Source organism: Hibiscus syriacus, unplaced genomic scaffold (genome assembly GCF_006381635.1).
Source record: "Hibiscus syriacus cultivar Baekdansim isolate YM2019G1 unplaced genomic scaffold, ASM638163v2 tig00110030_pilon, whole genome shotgun sequence".
NCBI classification, from domain to species: domain Eukaryota; kingdom Viridiplantae; phylum Streptophyta; class Magnoliopsida; order Malvales; family Malvaceae; genus Hibiscus; species Hibiscus syriacus.
The window spans coordinates 1,333,812-1,343,484 of NW_024062572.1; positions in this window are offsets into that span (position 1 = coordinate 1,333,812).

The window sequence follows — 9,673 nt, forward strand, 5'->3', positions numbered from 1 at the left end:
ATCACCATCATCATATTCGTCGTCGTCAGGAGCAGAGACATTTTATTGATGAGGAACTGATCAAGATGTAGCACCTCCATAGAATAAGGTCCCTAGAGGTGTATGGTTGACTAACCCATCGCTCATAAAAAACTCAGAAAACTCAGAAAATACAGACATTGATGAATGAAAAAACTGTACAAGAGGTGTCTGTGCGGCGACCATCGATGATGAGGATGCACCCGCCAAATAAATAGCATATGAACCTCAAGTTGGATATGCAAACATAGACCCATATTATCCTCCAAGAGGGGTCATATAACTCTTTGACGGTGGCGGCGGTGACATCTGGTAAGGGAAAGATGGCAGCGACATCAGATATGGCTGCGGGGTGTAAGTCGCTGCAGATGGTGGTTGCTGTGAAGGTTTTGGTGGTGCAGCTCTTGACGAACCAAAAACACCTGCTCTTCGTCCATGAGTCGGGGGACGATGGGGTTGTGACGGTGCACGTCTCTGTCGACATCGATGAATACTCCATCCTCGTGCATCCTCAGAAAGCAGAAATAGTTTCCCATTGCTGTTAAACCACTCATAATAATCATCTGCAACCGTCAAGTCATCAACATAAATGGGCTCTCTATGGGTAAGGCGCCGATGTCGATCCTCTCACTTCATGACCCACTCATAATGCTTCACCAGCCAATCTGTATCCGTTTTTCCGCGTTGCTCTATGTTATGTAAGTCATCCATAGTACGAGGTGCTTCCAAAATTGGTTGTACAAAACCAAATTTTTGGAGCACGCGATCAGTGGGGTGCCACTCGACAATCGCATAACAGATCAGAGGGACCACCACCATCCAAATATCTTATGGTCCCCTCAACTCAAGTGGGATGCACATCCTCATATCATTAGTATAATATAGAGCTCATTCAAACTAAAACAAATATATATAATTATTTTCAAAATAATAATCTAATTATATAACTATAATACAAAATTAATTTTCAAAAATTAAAATGCATACCTCTATGCCAGCCTTCTGATCAATTAGCAGCTTGATTATTTCTAATTCATCAGGTAGATCCCGATGTTTTTTCCTATCAATAGACTACCTATTCAAGGAAATTTTTTTTATTATACACTGGATAAAATGATCAATATACAAAATAAGTTTTGTAATTACCTCAATAGTAGCGGAAATACGAACGAGTTCTTTACAACATGATATAAAAAGGGCAAGCGATACCATGCCTAAGGCTGCAGAAGAAGGAGACATCCGTCGATAGCATTTTTCCTATAGTCGGTCGCTCGACACATCTCCCTATACAGGAATGCCAAAACCGCTGAGCCCCAACTCAGTGATCCGGCCAGATGAAAGTCACCAAGATGTCACAAACACATATAATGAACTTGGTTGCGTGATTTGTTTGACATCAGCAACCCTCCTATTAGCTACAGTAGTCCAGTTACTGTGTGCCATCCCTGAAATCACATCTCCATCCACTGAAACCCCAAGTGCATAGAAACATCCTTAAGCTTAATCGTGCACTCCCTGCACGGAAGATGGAATGTGTGGGTCTCCGGCCTCCACCGCTCCACTAATGCAGAAATCAGGTTTGGTTCTATCCTACAATGGCCTTAATATCTAGCTATGTGACCGAATCCAGCCTCGACTAAATATGGCCAGAAACGAGTAGATATCACTAACTTAAGGTTCCTAATAAAATGATCTAATATATAATCGCTCTCCTAAAATATTAATAATTACAAAAATTAATTTATAAACTAATAATCATGCATTAAATAAATAAATTATTATTAATAATTTAAATTAAAATAAAATGTAAAAATGTTACCATATCAGCATAATGACTCGATATATGATTTCCATCCAAACGAAGTAGACCGCCTTCTATTTTATAACTGCACAAAAAATTAATTAAATAAAATATTAAAATAATTAAATAATTAAATAAAATACTAATAAAATATTAAATATAATAAAATGTACATTAAGTTGAGAGGATTTGAGAGAAGTTGAGAGGATTTGGTGTGATGAAAATGATTGAGAATATAGGTATTTATAGGGGTGGGATGGGGGTGTGAACGGTCGGGGGTTGGGAAATTAATGGAAGGCGCGACTCATGCACCACGCTATCCTGACAAGTGTCAGACTGTTAGGAAGGCGCGGCCCATGCATCGCGCCTTGTTCAGCGTGTCGCCATGTCAGCATAATGCGCGGTGCATGGGTTGCGTCTTACCACACGTGGCGCCAGATCATCGTAAGGCACGGTGCATGGGTCGCGCCTTCCTGAAAAGGGTGTTAGATCAGGAAATGAAGTCGATTGGGTGTCTAACAGGGAAATAAAGTTTTTAAGGGTGATTTTTGGGGAAATTCACCTGGCTCTTCATCAGTATTTGGAGTGTTTTTGGTTCAACGATCCTTCAAGTTCGTTAATACATGTTGTAACATTTATTTTTCATATTTTCAAAAAAAAAAACATATTGTAACGGTCATTCGAGTGGTATTTGAATTACGTTTCGACTTAAATTAGTATGATGGAGCAGCCATCGATCATTTCGGGTTAGGTTAACTGGACACCTAAAATTCGTTATTTATCTATTTGCAAGTTACCAAAAATTAATCGGATTCGGGAGTTGATTACAATCAAAGAAGGATGAGCACCCTTGTATTGCCCTTTCAGTACCAACATGATTGCCCGGTCGTCTAAAATGAGCAAACTGAAATTTAAATTAAAATTTAAATGTTCGATCCAAATTACTTACCTTTGACGAATTTCGATGTTTTAAAATTGCCTAAAAATATACAATTAGTGTTAAATAGAAAGAAATAAAAAATAAAAATACTACAAAACAAAAAAATGGATTAAGAAACCAATTTATAAAATATAAAAGCAAATTAAAAGGACTAAATTGATTTAATTCAAAAATCAAAGGCAACATTACAGTTAGTGATCAAAATGAACTACACATCAAAAGTCCAAGGACTGGGGAAATAATTTGAAATTTTATTAATTACACAGAGCCCCTATAAATAGCCCAAAAATCACGAATTTTGTTGAAACAATTTTTCGAAAAGGGAAAGGGAAGGGGTCTCGTTTTGAAATAATTTTTGATGGCATGTTAATGATAAAACGTGGTTCAAGGAGTCACCACCAATATTTGATTAGCATGTGATTTGGCACCCGAAAACACATTTGTCATTTTAATAAAATATTAACTTTAATTAAAACGACAAACTTGTGGTATGCGTCACCAAAATTCGAGTTCAGGAGCCTGTTACGTGTTGGGAAGGATTAGCAATGAAATTTATAAGTTTGAGTCTAATTTAATTTAAGATCCCAAAAAAAAAATTTCTTTACATTTTTGGACGAAACATAATAATATTTAATTATTTCCTATCGATAAGAATAAATCTATCATACCTTGGAACAATCGATTCCTACTCCAATCGAAATAAAGAAATATTAAAATTTCATTCTAAAGTTCACTATTAATTCAAAATAACAACACCCAAAATAATTTTAAGAGTGAAAACGATAATATCTAATTATTTCCAATCGAGAATAAATGACCTTTCGTGCATTAAAACAATCATTTATTACCCCAATTGAAATAAAGAGATATTACTATTTCGTCTTAAATTTTGATATCAATTTGAGTGAAAACGATATTATCTAATGATTTCCAATCGATAATAAATGACCTCTCATCTCTTAAAGCAGTCATTTATCACTCAGTCCGAGATGAAAATATATTACTATTCTCAATATCGATTTGAATGTTATTATTTCAAAAATCTATTGGAAAACACATGCAAAAATAAAAAAAAATTAAAAGCATATCAAGCAAGTGATTAATTATTTATTTTACCAATATTTAATGAGAATAAGGATGTTCAATTATTTAAATATTTCGATACGAGACCTTAGATTTGATCTAACAGTCTTTTCTCGATGAATTTAAATAAAAGAACATGATATTTTTCCCAATCCCCCAATTTTAAAATGAATTCGATTTAGTTCGTGTCACTAAATGGGATATACGTTCATTTTAAATCATCGAAAGTAACTTTCTTATACGTTAAGACAATCATTTTACAATAATATTAAAATGAATGAATATTACCCTTAATCAATTTATTTCGAATTGAGTCAAATGATTCTTATGAGGGTATCATACAAAATTAATTAGGACTAAAATGAACTAATATGCAAGCAACATGCAAAAATAAAAATAAAAATAAAAATAAAAGTCGGACTAAAACATAAACATTCAAACCATCATGCCAAAATTAAAATAAAAATAAGGTATACAAGTGACTAAAATGAGCATTTTCAATATTAAGTGCTAAAATTACAAATAATAAAAATAAATAAACCATGGAGACTAAATTAAAATAAATTAAAATTACATGGACAAATTAAAATAAATACAAAAAATAGATTCGGATTCAAAATACAAATATGCATAAACTACTGGGACTATTTCCTAAATATTCCACTTTTCCTAGCCTAAAATATATATTCGATAAAATAGGAAAAAAGGTTAAATCATTCCATAACCATTTAAAAAAACTAAATAGTCACTACACATGACTAAACTGTAAAAACATGTTAAACATACAAGGACTAAACGAAAATTAAACCAAAAAATAAATAACATGCATAAAAGTGGGTAAATCACAAAAACAATCCCTATAGGTGATTAACATGTAAAAACACGACTAAACTAAGGGGACTAAATAGAAATTAAACCAAAAATTATAAAGCACAAACATAAATGGGTAAATTAAAAAATAGGTCCCTACATATGACCATTTTACAAAAACACGCATAACTTAGGGGACCTAAGTGCAATTTCCCCTAAAGTTTTCTATAAATACAACCTTTTTTCATTTTTTTCATTTTTTTATTTTTTTAAAGTTAGAGAGAGAAGCTCCCTCCTCTCTCTAGAAACTGGCATGTCACCAACCGCCGTCCCGGTGGTCGCTGGCCGCCACGCTGTCGTCGTCGTCGGTGGCTGTTGGCCACCAAGTTTCACGGGCTTACTCAGATCGACGCGGTAGTGACAGATCCAGGCTATTTTTTATGAAACACGACCCTCAATGCCCCAAAATAAGCCAAGATTCTCTCGGCTCCCACCGCCCGGATCTCCATCGTTCGTCGTTGGATCGAGCCTAAATCAAAGTTTGTCAATCCTGGGGACACACTGCACCTTCTCACCATTCGGATCTGCGAGCCGACTCTGTGAACACCGGTGACGTACCTAACCAAAAGTAACTCCCCTATTTTTTCTTTTTTTTCTTTTATTTTTTATTGTCAAAAGCTAAAAAAAATAAAACACCAAAACATACCTTTAAAACTTTCAACTTTTTTTTGAAACTGGAAAAGGAACCCCCTATAGAATTCCTTTTTATAATGGTTAGGGGTTTTATAACCCTGATTTACAAACATTTTGTGCCCTATTTTTGCTCTATGAATTCATTACAAAAATGTCTTTGCGTGTTAATTTGTGTTTGTGGTTGCTTGTGTTTGTTTATAACATGGCAGGGTATGGTGGTGGCGTGTTTGGTTGGTGGTACAGAGGTGAGGTAGTAGCATGGTGTTGGTAGTGTTGGTAGAATCCGGGTTTGGACCGGATTACTTGTTGGGCTTTGGGTATGGGCTTGTTGTGGTCTGGGTTTGGGCCGAATAATCTATAATTTGGGCCCATTTTTGGGTTGTTGTAATTGGGATCTGTAAGAAATAAAATAGAAATAATAATAATAATAATAATAATAATAATAATAATAATAATAATAATAAATGGGACGAAAATCGTTGTCGACATCTGCCCCTCTTTGCCCATTCATGTGTTAACAAGAATAGAGCAAAGAAGAAGAGACAACGAGTTTTCGTCCGGTTGACTTTGTGCTTTGAAATCTTATGAGGGATTTGCTCCACTTCTTTTTGAGGGAAAATCAGATATGGGATCGTCGATTCATTCCACTATTATTCAGTGAAGATTGAATCGAGGTAGACTTGTTCCACTATTACTTAGGGAATATCAAATCTTGAAAGAGAGGGATTTGTTACGCTTCTTCCTGAGGGAAAATCAGATATGGGACGTTGATTCATTCCACTGTTGCTCATGGAAGATTGAATCGAGGCAGACTTGTTCCATTGTTAATGAGGGAATATCAAATCTTGAAAGAGAGGATATGTTCCGCTTCTTCTTTAAGGAAAATAAGATCTGAGGAAGTTGATTCATTCCACTGTCACTCAGGTAAGATTGAATCGAGGTGGACTTGTTCCACTGTTACTCAGGGAATATCAAATCTTGAAAGAGAGGGATTTATTCTGCTTCTTCTTGAGGGAAAATCAGATATGGGGAAGTTGATTCATTCCACTGTCACTCAGGGATGATTGAATCGAGGCAGACTTGTTTCACTGTTACTCAGGGAATATCTAATCTTGAAAAATAAAGATATGTTCCGCTTCTTCTTGAGGTAAAATCAGATATGGGGAAGTTGATTCATTCAATTGTTACTCAGGGAAGATTGAATCGAGTTCAATTCATTTCTCTTATCTTTGAGAATTATCAAATCTGCAAATTAAATATTACCAGTTGTTAGTATATGTTTGAAATTTAAAAAATCATACTTGAAGATTTGGGCAATTCATAATTTGGATTTGAAGATTTGGATTTCACGATATGGATTTGAAAAACATTACCACGGTGGGCAATTCATAATTCGGAGGTCTCCCACGGAAGCTGCTCTCAACCTGGCGTTGGGGGCAGTCTACTATCCTACCTCCCTCTTACCCTATTACATATGGGAATAAGGGACAACTAATTTATAGTTGAACATTTGGATTTCACGATAATCTTTGAAAATCGATTTTTCTTGTGGAAACTTGTCTCACAACCACTGAATATGGGAGTCTATCTTTACTTGAGTGTCAGTTGAATCTCTCGCTTTTTAGGACTCTGAATCGATTACTTTTCAAAAATTTCATTTTTCGGAAAAGATTTAAATGAGAAACTTTGGAAATTGTTTTCTCATTTTTTTTGGAAAATCATGCGAAAACAACCTGCCCGAAAGACTTATAGAAGGCCCGACGGACTTATTATCTTGCTCGAGAGGCTTATAGATGACCTGAAGGATTTAAGCATCATGCCCGAGAGGCTTACTGATGGCCCAAAAGACTTACCAAATTTTAGAATAGTTTACTAGTTAAGAATTTTTTCTTACTTTTAAAAAAATTTCAATTTTCAGATTTAAGTAAAAAACTTTTCTCATTTTTTTTTGAAAAACATGTGAAAACATCGTGCTAGAATGTCTTATGGATGGCCCGAAGGACTTATCATCCTGCTCCAATGACTTACTGATGGCCCAAAGGACTTACCAACTTTGGAAATAGTTTACTAGGTAAGAAACTTTCCTTAACTTTCAAAAATTTTAATTTTCATATTTAAATGAGAAACCTTTCTCATTTTTCAAGAGATATGTGAAAACATGCTGCCCAAAGGTCTTATGGATGGCCCGAAGAACTTATTATCTTTCTCGAAAGACTTACTGATTGCCCAAGGACTTACCAACTTTGGAAATAGTTTACTAGGTAAGAAACTTTTCTTACTTTTCAAAAATTTCAATTTGCAGATTTAAATGAGAAACCTTTCCAGTTTTTTCTGAGATATGTGAAAACATCCTGCTCGAAGGTCTTATGGATGGCTCGATGGACTATCATCTTGTTTGAAAGACTTACAGATGACCCAAAGAATTTAAGCATCATGCTCGAAAGACTTATAGATGGCCCGAAGGACTTACCAACTTTGGAAAAAGTTTACTAGGTAAGAAACTTTTCTTACTTTTCAAATATTTCAATTTTCATATTTAAATGAGAAACCTCATTTTCCGAGAGATATGTGAAAACATCCTGCCCTAAGGTCTTATGGATGGCCCGAAGGACTTATCATCTTGCTCGAAAGACTTACAAATGAGACGAAGGATTTAAACATCATGCTCTAAAGACTTACTAATGGCTCGAAGGACTTACCAAGTTTGAAAATAGTTTAATAGATAAGAAACTTTTCTTACTTTTCACAAATTTCAATTTTCAGATTTAAATGAGAAACCTTTCTCATTTTTTAACCTTTCTCATTTTTTAACTTATAAAACGACATAATGGTAGGGCAACATGCCCAACTTCAAAGTAATTCTTCCTCTGTGGATTGTGTCCACCCTGCTCTTCAGGTTCTACCTCCTTAAACATGATTCCTTATATTTGAGGTTTTAATTCTAGCTTCCACTTGTTGGGATTTTAATACCATGAATCTTTCCTTTTTCTTGGAAGACATGTTAAAACCATACATTTATGTGTGAAATGCGAATACAATATAATGCATTTTCTTTTATGCAAATGATGTTATCATGAAAGCATAAATGCTGATTCAATTTTCCTTTGACTCCAATATAAGGAACCATGCCTTCCTCCTCTTGATCACTCTTCTATAAGGTTTACTCATATACCGATGTAGCAACTCAAAATTTTATGCTTGCAACTTCTGAAGATCTGCTTAATCATTTTGTGTATTTGTTTTCTATCTTTATTTCGGAGAATGTGTTTTCTCTCTCGAATTCTTGCTATGGTTGGAAATATGACCATGATACCCATTATGTCATTGACTCAATTACGCTGTCAGAGTTGTTTTTCCGGGATTCTACCATTAGTTAATACTCGACTGATTTGCTTTATAAGGTAAGCTATGCTCATTTTCAAGGTTTGTCCCTGACACTTCATGTTGTGAGACTCATTCTCAATGCCTTATTGGTTTGAACCTTGTTACCTCAACATGATATGGGTTCATGGTCATGCCCGAAATGGGTACTTTCATGACTCATTGTTGAAATCTTGAAGCCAAGGGAGGATTCATTTTCTTTTGAAGCAATGAAGTTTGAACAAAAATCAAACTTATCATCTCAAAATTATCTAGGTGTTTGGTTGTGGTCCCAATGTGGGCACTCATGAAGCTTTTGGGACATCATTATCAAAACTTCTTATTTAAAACTTGCTCAAACAAGTGATCAATACATTTAGTACAGGAATGCCCTGAACAAACAAGTGTGAAAAGTCTTATCCTTGAGTCTTCTACTCTGTCAGGTTTTTTTTGTTCCAATGGTTGGAGAATATCTCCCTTACTCCTATATTACTCTTATTTGAGGTAGAATAAGCCTCAACAACTTCTAATATCTCCATCATTCTCAAGAAATCAACTTGTTTATTTGCCCAGATCCATACATATCAGAGAGATGTCTTTGATGGGGATCAAATAGCTATCCTCACGTAGTTACGTACATGAATTCAACTCATATATCATTCCTTTTCATACACTTTTTAACAATGCACACGACTGTCAAGGTTTTGGGCTACTTCGGGTTCCCTACACTTTAAAATATCAGTTTAAAGTAATACCTAGAAATCTTTTGTTTTCTTTTGAACTATGTTAACCTACTTATAAGACGTCTGCAAATGAACAAAATTAGGGCCTGAAATGAGGAAATTGGAATTTTTACAAAGTCATCGTAATCATGGAAAAGATAAAAATCAAGAAATAAATTCAAGTGCCTTAAGCATCACCAGCATGAATGTTCCTGAACCAATCAACTTGATATAATTTGGAGCACT